Source organism: Cololabis saira, chromosome 20 (genome assembly GCF_033807715.1).
Source record: "Cololabis saira isolate AMF1-May2022 chromosome 20, fColSai1.1, whole genome shotgun sequence".
In the NCBI taxonomy this organism is placed as follows: domain Eukaryota; kingdom Metazoa; phylum Chordata; class Actinopteri; order Beloniformes; family Belonidae; genus Cololabis; species Cololabis saira.
This window is the reverse complement of record NC_084606.1, coordinates 5,993,647-6,011,695: the sequence shown is the minus strand read 5'-3', so window position 1 is coordinate 6,011,695 and position 18,049 is coordinate 5,993,647. Positions and strand designations below refer to the sequence as shown.

General features: G+C 46.2%; 1 pseudogene; it reads right to left on the bottom strand.

Moving 5' to 3' along the window:
* Nucleotides 1-1,235: 1,235 nt before the first annotated feature.
* LOC133420382 (toll-like receptor 2) lies at nt 1,236-17,966 on the bottom strand (annotated as a pseudogene).
* Between the last annotated feature and the right edge of the window lie 83 nt (nt 17,967-18,049).

The window sequence follows — 18,049 nt, the reverse complement described above, 5'->3', positions numbered from 1 at the left end:
AGTGTCACGGTGGCTGCTACTTCTCATTCATTCTGACGCCAAACAGGCTGCAGGAAGCCACTGCGCATGCTCAGTAGGCTCATCCATATGCATTTATGGGCGTGTAGAGGGCGGGATATGCGGCAGATTCAACTGCGCAGCCTTCCAGCTGGTCTGTGATTCATACGTTGCGTGCAAATCTGCGTGCATACGGTTTTATTGATCCGGATTTTTTTTTGCGCACGGCATTTTCGGCTTTTGAGTGTACGTGCACTTTTAGTATGAATTCTATGCAGTCCATTTTAAATGAGGCCCCTGATACTTACTTAGAAATAATTCATGTAATTTCAGAGTAATTACATGGTAAATTGACTGGTAGTTACCAATATTAACCTAGTAAATACCTGTAATTTCCCTCATAGTTCCCATCTAATGTCTTTGTAATTACCTAGTAATGTTTAGTTTAAACAACCAGGTATTTACCATGTAATTACATGGTAAATACACATAATTACATGGTACAAGAAAATACGTAATAATTACCTAGTACTTACTGGGTAAATTACCCGGTAGTTACCATGTAATTACCTTGTAAATAGAAGGTATTACTAGGTGATTAAGGTGTAATTACCATGGTATTACCTGGTTATTACTGTACTGTAAAAGAAAGGGTTACCGAAAATAATGGTTTAAAGATGAAAAAAACTAATATTTGAGTGAACTATTGAATGAACATCTTCACAGATGTGCTGAAGTTCTTTCTGGAAACAGTTACTCAAATAAAAACATGGAATAAATAAGAAGTGGGAAAAGCCTTGATGACATCACGCATAGGTTTTTCTCTTTCATCATTCTGGGCGGTGCCATGTTGTAAGTGGGAGGAGTGAGCTGGCTGGAACACGCCTTTCAGTCACAGTTAGCTTGGAAAACCTATTATACCAATTCATATTACTTTACATTCACTCTGATCAAAATTCTCCAAACTTCCTAATTTCAGGTGTCATTTTTGGGGCAACAAGTTTAGCGAGTGCTGAGGAGGCTCTGAGCTGCTGGAGACAATTTATTTTCTTTGCTAGACAATAAATTTAAATAATTTTAAGGGAGGCCCAGCTGGTAGTGCAGTCGCCTCACAGCTAAAAGGTCCTGGGTTCAATTCTTGCAGGACACGCTGTGGGTGTTGAGGGTGTGTTTACTTCCTCATGTCATCAACATTTTTATTTAAAAATAACTGATATGTTTGCACACAAATAAGCTCACATTTTACCAGACTTGGAGAAACAAGAAATCTTAGAACCCTTTGCCACCCCGCGGGCGGGCCGTCAGTCCATAATCAGTCCTTAATTTACAAAACTAGCTCATATGTTACGTGAGGTACACATGCAACATATCTTTGGAAAGCTAAGATTCTTGTGATTCCACCAATATAAACTATTTCAGGATATAATAATAGCAGCTGGTACATATCAACACCACAAACAAATAAAGATTTGCACAAATGACACAATTTACCGGTGAAGCCTCATACAACACGTCCGGTCAAAAAACTTCCCACAAAAATGGTCTGGTTACAGTCAGAAAGGTCCAGTCGATCCAATCCAGTAAAGTATTTAGTCCAAAATACATTATTATACCAGTAAATATCCACAAACAGCCGCTGCATCATTTGAAATAAGTCGGATGTTCAAACCTTGTACTCAAAATGGAGACTGTATGCTGTCGTTATGATTGACACCTCATTCGACCATACAGGAGCTTCCCTGTCCCCTCTACAGCCTACAATAATGAATTAGCGCCTGTATGCAAATGAAGCGCATGTCCCCCTTTTGTCATGAAAAAAAAATGAGCCAATTAGAGCAATCGTGCTGATAACTGGCACATTTTATAGCCAATGAAATGCTGAAAACAACAATGTCCCGCTGCAGGGGGTGGGAATAAAACACACAACCAGTAACTCCATGCAACCCAGTGAAATCACTGCAGCGAATGAAACGTGCGTCTGTGTTTTGACTCTTTTATATGGATTTATATATATTTCAACAATATTTATAGTGAATCTAGTTATGGGTTAAGATACATCTAAGTGTCAGCTTTTATTATAGGCCAAAATGATGACTGTATGTTTAAAGGTTCAATAGTTATGCCCATGGTTATCCAAGTGTCTTTTTGGCATCTCCAAATGGCCATTTTTGGAAAGGTCTAGACATAATCTTACAGAAACATGTGTAAAATACAAATTTTTTGTGGTATTGTTATCAAATTTGAAATTGCACTAGATAAGGCTTCATGATGTGGTCCCATTGTGTTTTCCAGCTAATAAGTCACAGCTACACTCATCTGCAGACATCTGATTACAAAACAAATTTCTGGCTGAAATAAAAACCTTCTATTTCAGTGTGTTCAAACTTAGATTACTCAATGTAGGAGTTACAGTGATTCTGACAGTTGGGGTAAAAACCTCAGAGTGTTACCTTTTAAAAGAGACCAAAACCATCTATGTACTTCAAAAGGTTCAAGAACAGGTTTCAATTTACTTTGGGTAAGCCTTGGATAGGCGTTTTAGGCGACTTTTACAAGAGTGGCAACAAGTTAATTATCCTCCTGGTCTCCCCTCAGAGCGTTGCGGAGGCTCCTCCAGAACTCCGGCCTCCTCTCCTCCTCCTGAGGCCACTCCAGGTAGGTGGTGGAGCTCATGATCTTGCGCAGTTTGTAGAAGCGTTTGGGAACGTCGTCCTTGGACAGCGGCTCCAGCAGGATCAAGATGGCCGCGTCGCCGCCGACATCGAAGAGCCAGAAGTGGGAGAAGTCCAGCTCGTAGCGGCACCAGTCGGAGTGGACGAAGTTCTCAGAGAGGACGAAGACGGTCCGACGACTGCGCTCAATAGCGTTCATGATGTTGTCCATGATCCAGTGTCCAGGAAGGAAGTCCCGCTTGTGGAGGCAAAGGGTAAATGACCTGGCGTTCCCGGAGTTGGAGTCACTGAAAGTGAAGTGTAGGAACAGCAGATTATTCTTCTGTGTCAAACCAATTTACCCTGTCGATGAGTAGCACCACCAAAGCTAAACGGTAAGATACATTATTCAGCTGCAGCCAATGCCGAAATAAGAAAATGTGCAGTTGTTCTGCTGACCACTAGTGTCTGGATCCATTGATCTCCATGTTAAAGGCAAGCAGAGGTGTCAAAGGTATTCACATTCATTTCTCAGGTAGAAGTATAGATACTAGAGTTTTAAAATACTCCTGTACAAGTTGAAGTATCAACTCAAGTTTTTTACTCTAGTAAAAGTATAAAAGTACTGGTTTCAAAACTACTTAAAGGGGACCTATTATGAAAAACAGGTTTTTTCTTCTTTTAACATATATAAAGTATAAAGTGGTCTCCCCTCACCCTGCCAACACAGAAAAGATGGAAAGACACCAAATTCTGCAGGGTCTGGACACCCCGCCCGGCTGAATCTTCCAGTGTCATGTGACTTCTACGAGCCGTTCAGAATCTGCTCCCGTCGTTACGTAACGACAGGAGCAGAATCCATAGGTCGGACTCCGCTGCTGAAACCACGCCCACAACCAACTCCGCCGGCTGGATTGTCCGCCATTGTTCAGAAGCGGTGGCTGTTTCCACAGCGAAGGACAGTAAAAATTTGGTTTTGCATCAACACTTACCCTCATAAAAGGATCAGTGCCCACAGTACGGACCCGGCAACTGCACACGAGTCAGCGGTAAGTGACGTTATTTTTGTTATTTATTATGTATTTATTTATTTATTTTTGTTATGTTATTTATATTTGTCTACAAGTATGATCTTTGCTTAGGCTAAGTATTTAGCTTAGCTCCGGAGCACCGGGGCTCCTCACCGGACCGGACCCGTGAGGATGGCTCCAGTGTTCCCTAACGGAGCCACTCACTCGTTAGGTAACACCGGAGCACCGGAGCTGCTCACCGGACCGGACCGATGAGCAGCTCCGGTGTTCCCTAACGGAGTGTTAGGTAACACCGGAGCTCTATTAGTACCGTAATACATGTTCTTCTGTTTATGGTTTCAGATCTTCCAAGCACCTGAAGCTGTTCAACGACACCTTCAGAAGACGCACGGTCCTTCCTTGAGCCAGCAATAGTGCATACATGTTATTTATATACAACTTATGTTCTTTTATTTTTTTAACAATAAAGTTGCCATTTCTGAAAATTCAGTGTTGTGATTTCTTTAAAGTTAACATGATTCATTTGTCTTGTAACATAAGAAATGAAATGAGGAATGAGGAATCGGAGTAAATAACTGTGGTTTACCTGTTAAGAATTCAATTAAATCTTCCTGTGTGAAGACGAGGTGACTAAAGGCTGATTTATGGTTCCACGTTACACCAACGCAGAGCCTACGGCGCAGGGTACGCGTCGATTTAACCCAGAAAAGTAATTCAGGCTTAAAGGGATTGTGACATGAAAAACACATTTTTCTTGATTTTTTGTGTTTTGTTGGGTGTCTTGACATCAATTACACCCAAAAAACAACAAACTTTTAACATTCAGTGTATTGTGTGCTTTCTGGGATTTTCTGCATAACTATGCAAAAACGGCGCATGTGGTTTGCTGGCGGGTCGTTACGTATAAACCCGCTAAATCACCGCCCCCTCCACCCAGCTCCCTGCCTCCTCTCCTCTCCAGCGCACCATAAAGGCTGATTTATGGTTCCGCGTTACACCGACGCAGAGCCTACGGCGTAGGGTTACGCGGGACGCGCACCGTACTCTGAACCCTACGGCGTATGCTCTGCGTCGATTTAACGCGGAACCATAAATCAGGCTTAACACGGAGCTCTTTTGTTCTAATCACCGGAGGACAACTGCTAAGAAGACCCGTGGCCACTGACTGGACTTAAGATAAGGGGACACTGCTGCTTGCATGCCTTTATTTTTATGATTGTTTGCTGTGGCTCGCCGTGCTGCTTTTCCGTGCATGCTTCACCTGTCGCTCCCGGCTTAACTCTCCGACGCCGCTGTGAGCGTATGGCTGGAGGAGGAGGAGGTTTGGAGGAGGAGCGGAGCAATGATTGACAGGAAAGGGGGAAAAGGAAGCGTTTTTCACGGCGCAAAAAAACACTGTCATAAAAAGCCAGGAATGGAGTACTAGAGTGAAGTTTTTCTTGTTACACTCTTTTAGACACATTTGAGGGATGTTGGCCAAGACTTTTAATAGTGTTAAAAGCATTTTAAAAATGATGTCACAATACCTTTAAGATCCGTTAAAACCGTGTAACTGAATGAGAGCGTCCGACTATCACGTCGAGCTGCGTGACATCGGCCGCTCTCCGTCCACACTGAAACCGTTAAACTCGTGGCCAGTTAGGACAGTCCAATACAAAAAAAATAAAGCAATGGAATTGATTTTGTCGCCGAAGCTCCCTCGCATGGGACACGCTTTGTGTACGCAGCTGGCTCTTCTCCCCGGAGCGAGGCTTTGTTCCCTCCCCTGCTACACGTCATTCAAGCAGCCAATCAGCACAGAGCCTCATTATCATAGCCCCGCCCACTCAAAAATCCTCCATAGATAATGAGGTTAGAAGCGGTAAAACTAGAGACATGGCCCACAGGCTGAATTTCTGATTTATGTAGAAAAAACAAGCTTTAGATTGTTTTTAAGACATTCAAGGCCTGTTTAAAATATACATTAAATGCCATAATAGGTCCCCTTTAAAGTATAAAAGTAAAAGTAATGTAAGGGGGAAAAAAGCCATGAAGGACAAAAGCCATTGAAAATGAATGCATCTAAGTATAATGCAAATATATTAAAGAACCATATATGTGTACTATTGAGCATTAACATGTGTTTCAGAGAGCAGGAGATATGATGACTAGTTGCCTATAAGTATGGTAATGGTGCAAAAAGTCAAACTTCATGTTCATGTTATCATTTATCCTAACCTTTATTGGAATGTACATCCAAGTTTAGTTGCAGGAATCTGAGGGAACGGATGTAAGAACAAAACTGGACAAGAACATCTGAGCCACAACCACAACCAAATTCACTCTATCCGGATGGAGCAATTTAACAACTGGATAGTTTTTTTTTTAAAGGCCCAACTGAAATAGAGTAACAGGGCTGTTTTTAAAATGTAAGGAGTAAAAAGTACAGATAATTGCGTGAAAATGTAAGGAGTAAAAGTAAAAAGTCGTCTGAAAAATAATTACTCCAGTGAAGTATAGATAACCAAAATTTCTACTTAAGTAAGGTAACGAATTATTTGTACTTCGTTACTTGACACCTCTGAAGGCAAGGCAAGTTTATTTGTATAGCACAATTCAACACAAGGTAATTCAAAGTGCTTTACGTCAACATTAAAAGAGGTAAGACACAATTAAACAGTAAATAACAAATGAAACGAAATAAAATCCCGGCACAGTTCATCCAAGTGAGGGCCATGGCTTCGTGGCGCTCGAACCCGGAGACTGTGTTAGGGGGGCTGATAAGAGGGGAGCCAGGGAAGGCGTTGAAGATGAGGGGGGTGTGGTTATCAGCAAATGTGTGTGTGTGAGCGGTAAGTGTGTGAACTTTGCCCCAGAGCTACTCCTCAGCCATCGTCCTTGATGTTATCAGATGGCCCGGTACAGTTCAACAAGTTGTTTAACAACTTGTTGAAGGTGATGCATGTTGATCACTGCAGTACTTTTGCAATAAGAGGCTCTTGTTTGTTTCCTTAGTTAAATGTAGGTTTTGACGTTACTTGGGCGGGGAGTGAACACATGCAAGTACACTGTGGCAGGGTGGAGGAGCTGCAGCCACTTAGGCTGATTAGGGCACAGGTGGGCCCAATCAGCCTCTCCACCCTGCCTGCCTGCATAAGGCATGGCTGCTCTCCCTTGGAGGCTGCTGAAGCTGGAAGCACGTGTGTCCCTGGTATGCTGAGGTGCTTGTGCACGTGTTGGCGGTGATTTGGGCAATAAAAAGGGTTCTGCACAAAGCTCCGTGTCCTCCTCTATCCTGTCGGTCGGGCCCCCGTAGCAGTAGCCTTACACCTTCTGATGGGAATAATTTTAATTTCACTAAAATTTACCTTGCAAATCAGCTGGTCTTTTTTGGTTCATGACTTAAATGAAATACATTGACACTGATGATATTGCACAGAGAGAACCTACCTGGGCTCCTCCAGCTCAGGTACCAGGAAGTTTTCCACCCAGCCAGCGTCTCTTTCGCTGTAGGAAACAAAGGCATCGAAGGACAGCAACGCTTCCCATCCCTCCGTATCTCTACGCCGGCGGTTGTTGGAGCTGCGCTTGGCCTTGAGCCACGCCCAGGTCATCCTCAGGTACCAGAAGACGTGGAGTCGCCAGAGCAGGACACACAGCAGGATCCCGACGACCAACGCCAACCCACAACTCACCGACACAAACAGAACCTGGTGACACTCGACGACAGAGAGGTGGACTCCACTCACGGGCTTCCCCTGCAGGTGGAGAGGGGAGTCACAGACGTAGCTGGCCTCTCCATCCGTCAACTGAACGTCTCCACCTCCTTGAAGATGACACTGGAGGAAGGCAACGAAGGTGCAGGAGCAGATGAATTTGTTCTGGCCCGCCTGGAGGTTCCGGAGTCGTCTGAACGATTGGAGGTCTGAGTGGCTGAACACATTCAGGGTGTTGGACTGTGAAAAGCAACGGGGGTCAGACTGGAGAAGACAAAGAGGACTGGATGTTGAAGTACGAGGCCTGATAGCTTCTCACCTGTATGGTTAGGGTGCGCAGATTTACGAGGAGATTCCCAGAAGGCAACCTCAGAAACTTGTTCCCAGATAGGTAAAGCTCTCTGAGCACGGGCAGGTGCACCGTGAAGTCTCTGAGATCGTTGTAGCTCAGGTCCAACACCTCAATAGTGAAAGAAGAGAGTGATTGCAACATACAGTGAGGTGAAACATTTAGTAACCCTTCATTTAATTCCATGTTTTGTGTGTGTAAAAACATGATAATGTTGGACTACCGCCCATGTGATTATGGACTCATGGGGGATTATGAACTCATGAAATGTGTGATTATGTGAACAGTCAGGCTTTGACCAGCTCAAGGCCCAGTTTTGGGCCTTCAACCGAAGCCACCCTAAAGTTTTACGGCACCGTGGCCACACGGCTTGGAACAACGGAAAAACCCCCATGGACACAAAGCTCAGGATTTACATATGTGGCCCCCTTGGTGATAAGGGACCACACTCTGATTGGACAAGGACCTCAAGCTGCAGGAAGGGGCATTGACTTCCTGGGCGCAGCTATAAAAGAGCAAGGCCCCACTCTCTTCTCTCTTCTCTCTTCTCTGTCTTTTACTCTCCCCTACAGGTCTGCTGTAGCACCAGGAGTGACCAACCAAGGGCCGGCTTTCTCCTTTCAAGACCGAAGGAGCGTCCGTTTTGCAGCGCTGCATGAGTGACCGGATCCGAGCCCAGAAAGCCGAACCGGGACCCTGCATTGCCTTGACGTGAACGCGAATGCCGATTGGAAGTTGAAGGAAGCCAAGCTGCTGTGCCGAGCTGCTATCCCCTCATCCGCAGCACGGATAACAGGAGGGAGTGATTCGCTTTATCAGGGTCCCCTGCTGAGTGTAACCACCTAGTTGTTCTTAAAGGAACGCTGACCGGCCAGACCCAAACCACCTTTTTTTTCTTTTTTTCTTTTCTTTGTTTTTGGTGTCTGGGCAGAGAAAACTTCCACTTTAAAAGTTAGTTTACGTTGTGAGCTGGATTGCTTATCCCTTCTCAACTGTGTTATTAGCTTAAGTGTTTTTGTTTATCTTCTTGTTTGTCTACTGCTGCATCCACACTGCTGGATCGTGATGACATGTTTCTCTACAACAGAAAACAAAGCCCTTCTCCATTTCCCAATTGAATGACCAGAGCGCACGTGTGAAGTTTAGTTTCACAGTGGTGCATTTCTGTATGGGAAGGATCAGAAGGCGCTATTTTGCGCACGTTTGCCGCTAATGTTGGTTGCCGGAGCCTGTGTTCGGATTTCATCTTTCAATTATTATTCTGCAGAATAATTAATCTTGAGACTGATTTTGCTCTAGTTATCATTTTCCTGGTAACGACCAGGTGGTGCCCCGTTTTGATTAAGTCATCTTGAATAATTCAATTTGATAAGTAATCTAATTTATTAATTATTAATAATTGTTGAAGGACAATTATTAATAACTCTTGATAACTGAACAGCACTACTTGTTGCAAAACAATAATCACCCGGTGAGTTCAAATAGCAACATGAAACTTTGTGTTTGCAACCATTGTTTAGTGCATAAGTCCCAAAATAATCCTTTCTTGGGATCCTCCTCTTCAACCTTACCCTGCTTCCTCTCTGTAATAGCAGAACTAACGTTGCCACAGTAACGTGGAATGTTTTGACTGGCAGTTAATGTGTTATTGCCTTGGTAACAGAGACTCTTCTTATGTCAGTTAGTTAGATGTTGGGTGCTCGTCAATAAATAAATATTATGAATCAATCCAACCCTCGATCATTTTAAACTCTCTTCCTTAATTTCCATCTTGATTGGGTTTATAACGTATGCAGATAATACCCAGATCTGTCTACAACTGTCCCCAAACGACAACTGTATGACTGGCTTGTGTCAGCACTTCAAGGGAGAGACAGTTTGATGCAACAAATCTTTTGGTTACATAAAGGAGTAACTGACAGTAATTTTTGCCTGTAAAGAGGGGTGTTACTAATCATTGATTAGCTAAGGCAATGAAAAATAACAGATGATTCCAAGTATCGGGAGCAACAAATTTACCATCTTAGCTCAGACTTTAGGTACGGTGAAAAGATTCAAGTCTTGGGAGTAAACACTTCCAAAACACTTGTGAGTCTGTAGGTGGGACAATAATTTAATTAATAACACCACACTTTGATACAAATGACTGAGTGAATCAAGTGTGTTGATACAAGGAGATATGGCACTCGAGGACCAGGTTTGACTACCCCTGATGTAGAGTACATCACAGTGTCATCACTTGTTGATGATTCATTTATAAAATGAACAGAAGTGATCCCAAGACTGATGCCTGAGGAACCCCCTTAGGTAGCTAGAAGCAGTACTGTCTACCTGAACACAGAGACCTGCCTGATTCTGCTGCCCATGCTAGAGCTTTAGTTAATACCTTTTGTTAAGCACTTTGGGTTCCCTTTGCGTTGAGACAAAAATCACAAGACAACATTGTAAAAAAGAGAATTGAGCAAATATTCACAAAACACGATGTGAGACTGATTAAGTCAACTATAAAGTCCTGCTGTAGGTGGATCCACAAACTAATGACTCATTGAATACTTAACTGCTCTGTGTGTTAAATATTAGGTTTCAATTTTGGGAAATAAATAATGAGAAGGTGAAACTGTTCATCTGAGGTTGTATTTGACCGACAGTCTGATGAGTTTTATCATGTTTTTACACACAAACATGTGGAAAGAAGTTGCACATGTTTCACAAGGGTCTATGTTTTTAATGTACTAGTGTCAGGATTTAGATTTTTATAGACTCATCTCCACCTCCAGTGATGTGGGTAGACAGGGAGTGGTGGTTGTGAGCTTCGACATGGAGATGTTGAGGTATCGGAGGGCGGAGGGCCAGGAGCAACTGGAGGGCATGGAGCTGTAGCTGGTTCTGCTGATGTCCAGGTGGGTCAGTTTGGTGAGCTTCGCGACCAACCGGCTCACCATGGACAAAGACTGCAGGGGGGGGAGGGTGACACTCCATCACATTCCCTAGCACTAATAGGAAGGATTTGTTTGTGTTGTTAAGCACCTTCAGAGGGTTTCCACTGATGTTCAAAACCCGAAGCTCCTTCAACGTGCTGTTGCCTTCACACATCATGTACTCCAGCGTCAGGTCCGTCAGCAGGTTGTCCGACACGTCCAAATACTCCGCGTTCACCATCAGCTGTGTTGTTTTACAGGACACCAAGAACAGCTGAAGGAAAAAGAAAAGAAAAGGATCAGTTTTTGATTCATTTGCAGAGTCCAGCCCGGATAGAAGGAGAATTTGAGAATCTGTTTTTCATGAAATTTAACATTTGAAAAAACGGGTGGAAAGGCATTGCCTTCTAATTAAAATAGTCTAAGCTTCTAGATTGTAGAACACCATCATACCCATACATCACTCATACTCATACACGCACACACCTGATCGAAATCTGTGCAAAAACATTGACTTTGTTGATTTGTACTGTTTTGTTTGACTGTTTGTCTTGTTTGTTTTGTAGTGTAAATAAAAAAAAAAAATAGTCTAAGCTTCGGCTAAACCAGCCAAGCTAAGATGGGTAACTCATGGTAACTGAACTACAGTGGGCGTAGTCCACTTACAGACCTGGGGCCTCATTTATAAAAGAGTGCGTAGGATTCATACTAAAAGTGCATGTAAACCCAACAGCCGAAAATGGCGGGGCGCAAAAAAAAATCTGGATTTATAAAAACGCGTGCACGCACACTTGCACGCACACTTGCACGCAATGTTCGCTTTATAAATCACAGTCCAGCTGGAAGGTTGCGCAGCTGAATTCACCTCATATCCCGCCTTCTACACGCCCACTTTTTACCATGAATGGGCAATGCAAAGTAGTATTTGCATATGAATGAGCCTGCTGAGCATGCGCGGCAGCTTCCTGCAGCCTGTTTTGGCGTCAGAATGAATGAGACGTGTCGAGCCACCGTGCCACTAAATTTCACGGAGACTGAGATCGAGATGTTGTGGATGAGGTGGAGGACAGGAAAATGACATTATTTGGTGGTCACAGTAAAAGTAGAAAAAGTATATAAATAGTATAAAATAAAGCAAGTGAGTGGCAGCACGTCGTTGCTGCCCCTGTTCCACTGGGAACAGGGGCGAAGTGTCCCCCCCACTTTTCAAAATCACATATTTTCCCCCCCACTTTTTACAGTTTAAAAACTAACGGTAGGGGCGCCCGTGGAGGTACGGTGGGGCCCTGGCCCGGCTCGGAGGGCCGGCCCCCGTCTACTGGATGGCCGGTGGGGGGGCGCGGGTGTCTTATCAGAGCCGGCTTTGCTGGTCCTGCTTCCTGGCTTCGGCCTCTGCTCCCCCTCCTTCCCCCCCTACACGATTCATACCATTCCCTGTTTTTATGTTATTAATCCCATGCACTCAACACCAGGGGCGGGAGGGGGTCCCACATCACCCGCGTTCCCTCGCCGGCCTGGGATAGGTGGGTCGGGATACCCGGGCCTGGCGGGGCTCGCCGTGCAGCCTGGGGTGCCTTCTGGTGGTGCTGGACCCCCCCGGGGAGGGGGAAACGGTGCTTGATTGTGTGTCTGTGTCGGTGAGAATGCGGTGTGGAAGTGTCCTGCCATGGAGGATTTGAGCCTCCATTGGCAGGACAACAAAACTTAATAATTTATCAATATTATATTATACAAAGGTGGTTATTATTATTATTATTATTATTATTATTATTATTATTATTATTATTATTATTATTATTATTATTATGTATAGTATATATTATTATTATAGTATATCTTATTATTAGTATAGGTATCGGATAGGTGAATGGATGAATGAATGGGATGCCTGGGTCCGGGGCCCTCCGTTGTCGGGCCTGCGCGGGTGTCGCCCTGTTAGGGGGTTCCCTCTCTCTGGGCCCGTCTCCGGTCCCCCCCGCTGCCTCTGCGGCGGGGCGCCCCTCTGGTCTCGGAGGGCCACTTGCGTGGGGGCGGGTGCGTCTGCCCACGTCGGCGGCCGGGGCGGCTCTGTCTCTCCGGGCAGGCTGGCCCCCTGCCGGGTGGGGGTCGTTGGCCTGGAGGGTGAGGGCCTCCTGGCCACGTGTCGCGGTCCGCCGCCGCGGGATCCCTGGCTGCTTCTTTCCGCGCCGTGGGGGCCCCGCCCGGGGGCCCCCTCGGCCGCTGCCGGGGGGGGGGCGGGGCCTCGCAGGCGGTGGGTTGCCTCCCTCCTACTTCTCCCCTCTGTGGGGTTGCTGGTGGCCTGGGTTCCGGGCTCTTCCGCGTCGGCCTCTGGTCTCACGGGTGGCGGGGTTGCTCCCCCCCCTCCCTCACTATAGATACACTTCAGGTGGAGCTTTGTTTGGTTTATTACACACACACACACACACACACACACACACACACACACACACACACACACACACACACACACACACACACACACACAGGTACAAACACACATATACACACACACACACACACACACACACACACACACACATACACACACGCATGATCATATACATACACACATACACACACATAGACATACACACTGGCTTGTTCACCTGCATGCTTGCTCTGTAGTTTTTGGGGTTAGGTAGCGGTAGCGGTAGCTTAGCTCAGACTGCGATCAGATCTCAAGATTTGGGTCGATTGCTGTTCATGTTTTGGTCGGCTCCGTCCCGGTTTCGTGCTTTGTTTGTGGTTTTTTGTTGCAGATTTCCAGTGCTTGACGTGTGTTTCCGTGTGTTCCTGCTTCCTGGATTGGCAGTGGATGTCGTCACCCCCCCCACCCCACCCCCCCCAAAAAAAGAAAAAAAAACTAAAACACTGGGTTTGTATGTGTATATTTATGTATGTGTACGCATATGTATGCGTATATATATGTATATATATTAAATATAGTAATAATGCACATATATATACCTTTGGTTTCTACCGTCATGGTATCAATCATTAATATGTGTGCAGACAAAAATAAAAAAAGAAATAAAATAAAAAATAAAAAAAAAACTAACGGTAGGCTCGGCCTGTAATTGCAAATCATCAAGACACCCTGTGCGAAGGCAATGCGAGAATGGCCCGGCAGCCCCGCTCCCCCTCCTCCCCTCCACTCTCCCCTCAGCGCTGCTCAAGGCTGATTTATGGTTCCGCGTCACACCAACGCAGAGCCTATGGCATAGGTGTGCGTCGCCGCGTACCCTGCGGCCTAAGCTCTGCGTCGTTTTGACGCGGAACCATAATTTAGGCTTACGCCCGCGCGTAACGGTTTCACGTGCGCGTAAAACTCATCATATATATAAAAAAAATCTGTGTCCCTTTAGGGGCTCCGTAGAGCCCCTAAATGCTCTACGGAGCCCCTCATTTGTTCTGTCCTCAGTCACTCTACAGTTGTCGCCGTGGGTGACGAGGAGGTTCCCGGCACGGCGTGTCCTGCACCGCGGCTGCAGCACCAGCAGCACCAGAGTCCTGACTGACGCTGTGCTTCAAACACAGAGGGACACGATAAGCGCTATTATATTATAAGTCTGATATGTGATGACATTATTAAGAATATGACATGAATATGGCTTAATTTCACCACCACCTATAAAAAAAATATCTTACGCCTGTTCCTACGGGAGGGTCAGTGTTAGCGTAGGGATACACAGATTTAGTTAGTTTTTTCTTTTTAAATCCCAACCTTTGCGTAGAAGGTGGCTTGCGCATCTTTCAAGCCCTGTTTTGTGCACAAGCAAGCTTTATGAATGAGGCCCCTCGGGGGTCTATCTGGACTGACGGGTTGGGTGGCGTTGGTGCAGCAGGATCTGCGCGGTGAGAAACGCTTCAAAGGCACGCTTCAGTCTAGTTTTTACTGTTTAATCTTACTGGTTGCTTAAATTTGATTTTAAATGGACTTGGAGTGTTTCTTTTGCATCTCGGTACGTGAAACTTACTTTACAAGTAGAAAAACTCGTTTAGAAGCTGCAGCTTTTGCCGTAACCCCGAATGAACCGTTGAGGTCATGGTTCCTACCTTGGAGTTTATGATGGACACCTTCCTCTGGAACTGAAGCAGGAAGTAGAGTTCTGCAGTCATGAAAAAGCTCAAAATGTCCACCACCACAAGGTTCCTGATGAAAATCTCGTCCATGCTTCCGAGGTTTGTCTTGTTGGCATGTCGCCAACTATTACCAATAATAAATAGAATAAGTTTAGTAACAATAGCGATGCAGTCTCCAATTTAAACAACAGGTTGTCCCATAAATGTGCTTTAGCAATAAGAGATGCTTCTATGTTGTACTTCTAAACAAAGGAATATGGTGCAATTATCAGCATCCTTACATTAATCCTGTATGCTTTTGTGTAAAAATATAGCTCTCTGAAGGTCCTCCACAGCATCTCAACCAGGTTCAGGTCTGGACTTTGACCAGATCCTTCCAGAATCTTGAATCTTATGGTTCTGGACATTCAGCCCAGACATTTACATTTTGATCTCGTCTGCTAAACGACAGAGATTTCTCCTGGAAACTCCAAACAAACCATCAATACCCTCAATCATTGAAGGCCTTCCTGAGATACGGCCTCGACGGCAGCAGCTGTATAAATGTTAGTGGTTGTGGGTTGGTCTGGAGTCTGCGGCTGGAGCAGAATATCAGGCTGAGATGCCAGTTGGCCAGTCCAGTTACAACTGGTTTAACACCGCGAGCACCAAGCTGAGCGACCGCGGGTCCCAGCTTTTACCCCTTTTCCACCAAACTAGTTCCAGGGCTGGTTCTGGGCCAGTGCTGAGTTTGGAACCGGGCTTTCTGTTCCCACTGACAAAGAACTGTCTCCAGGCCAGAAAAACCAGTTCCAGGGTAGCACCAACTCTTTGCTGGTCTTGAGGAAATAACCGCTTATGTAAGCGGAGGGGCGGAGTTATTAAGACGAACGGCAACAGCAAGACTGGGAGACGGGGACATTTTCAGATAAGAATGAATCTGGATGCAGCAAAGCATCATGGGTCTGAGGAGGAGACAATCTGTCTTTTAGAGATGTGTCCATGGAGGAGCTACGTGGACCAAGTCCTATCAGAGCAGATACCTTGTTGTTGCTTCAACTTTCACGCCAACGCAAACGTAGCAATGTAACTGATGTTCGCAGTGACGTAATGACATGGCGCCCTTTAGCACCGAGCTGTGGAAAAACAAACCAGTTCTCAGCTGGTTCGCAAGTTGAACGAGTTGTGAACCAGCACCAGCACTGGCCCAGAACCAGCCCTGGAACTGGTTTGTTGGAAAATGGTGTATGTGTGAACAATGGACAAGAACTTGTCCCCCCACCCATTGAGCACCTTCGGGTTCCTTAACCTGCATTTACAAGTTCGGTCGAGTGATTTCTGGGACCTTTCTGCAAACCCACCTGCCTTTGCCAGTAAGAGTGAGACCATCGAAGGAAAGGGAGGTCAGCGGTGCCCCATCAAACAGCAACAGGAGGCCCATAGCCGCCTCATCAGAAATACAAAGGTTTCGGAAGGAAAGCTGCCTGGAGAGTAAAACCACAGATAAATAACAGGTTTCTCCGCAACAAGACCGGGTTTTTGTATATTAGTGGAAGAGGACGTCGCTTCCGGACCTGATCCTCTTCCTGGCCGCCTCTCTCAAAGCCTGAGCAGACTCATTCCCGGTCAGGTGAATGTCTTCCAGGGTGATGGGTGTCTCAGGGTACGACACGTCACTGAGCACGGCCGAGGCCAAGGTGGCGTTTGTTAGAAACGGGCCGTGGAGGCTTAAGGTGACGTGACCGAGCGGCCAGATGTCGGCCAAAGCCCCAGACTGGTACCTGCAGAGAAAACAGAGGATGGTAGGAGACGATTCAACAGGCAGATCCCTGAAAGAAGTGACCAGGAGCTTCGGATTGACCACAAGATTTGGTTCTTGGCTTCATTTCTGTTGACTGAACAAAGACAGAGTTAGTAAAGTAAAGGAGAGAGCGCTGGTCGGACCTGGCCAGGTTGTTGGCGTGCACGGTGAGCTCGTCCAGCTGGGTGACGCCGTGCAAATCTCCTCTCCTCAACTCCTGCAGAGCTGGACCTCCAAACGCCAGACTCCTGAGTCCGACGAGTCCTCGAAACAGCGGAGGAGATCCCAGACGGCTGCAGGAGAGAAGAAGAAGAAGCCGTGCTGAGCCTGAACGTCAGCGTCGGTGCTGCAGGCTGCAGACCCGAACCTCTCACCTGTACGGGTTGTTGAGCAGGTGGAGCTTCTGCAGAGCTCCCAGGTGACTGAACCAGCTGTGGTTGAGGGTGCTCAGCTGGTTGTCGGACAGGTCCAGCTCCTCCAGGCTCCACAGAGAGTCCAACGCTGACGGATGGATGATGGCTATTCTGTTAGCTGGAGGACAACAGCCGCGGGCTGAAGTTAGTGCCTCTTTAAAACTCACTTAAAGTGTTTTTCACTGTGACACCCTCACAGTGAGGGGCCCACTCTGATCACACCAGCAGCAGAATCAAAAGAGGATGTTGTTGCAAGACTCTACCATCCACCCACTTCACCCACGATTCTAATCTCTGATACTGCACACCAAGGAAAGCTGGACTCGATGAAGCCAACGGCACCACATCATCTGCAAAGAAGCGAACGCGTGATCCCGAGGTCGTCCGACCCAAAATCCCCTGGAGAGGTTTTCAACAGAACCAGCGGTTAACGGGGGACCCGACAATCCAACTCAGATAGGAAATGAATCTCTGCCTTCTGCTACCTCGTTCTCCTGGAGCAAACCCCCACCACCTAGTACTACTACTACCACCACCATCACCAAGTACTACTACTACCACCCCCACTGCCAAGTACTGCTACTACCACCCCCACTGCCAAGTAATACTACTACCACTACTACTACTACCACTACCACCACCACTAATACTAACACTACAACTACTACTACCTCTTCTACTACTACCAAAGGGCCCAGTGTTGCACAGGTGCGTCAACCGAGACAGCTCCACAACACCTTGAGCCTTGAAGGACTCAGGATGGATCTCTCCCATCATGCACTTCTGCACTTAAACATATTTCTATTGGCCATTTCAATCAACAATCAAAGCCTTCAGTGTTACCGTGGAGATCCAGAACCTTCAATTGCTCGTGGCCCTTGAGGTCGTCGTCGGTCACCGCGGTGATGTTGTTGAAGGAGAGGTCCAGAGTCCGGGCCTGGTCTGTTACCATGGGAACACGAGTGAATCCACCACAGGAGCAGTTGCAGGAGAGCTGAGGGTCGCATTGACGGCAGGAGGGCCGGCTATCCACCGTGCCCGAGCTCCTGCCCGGACGGAGGAGGGTGAAGAGGAGGAGGAGGGTGAAGGAGCAAAGGAAAGCGTGCTTCATTCTGCAGGAGAAAGAAAAACC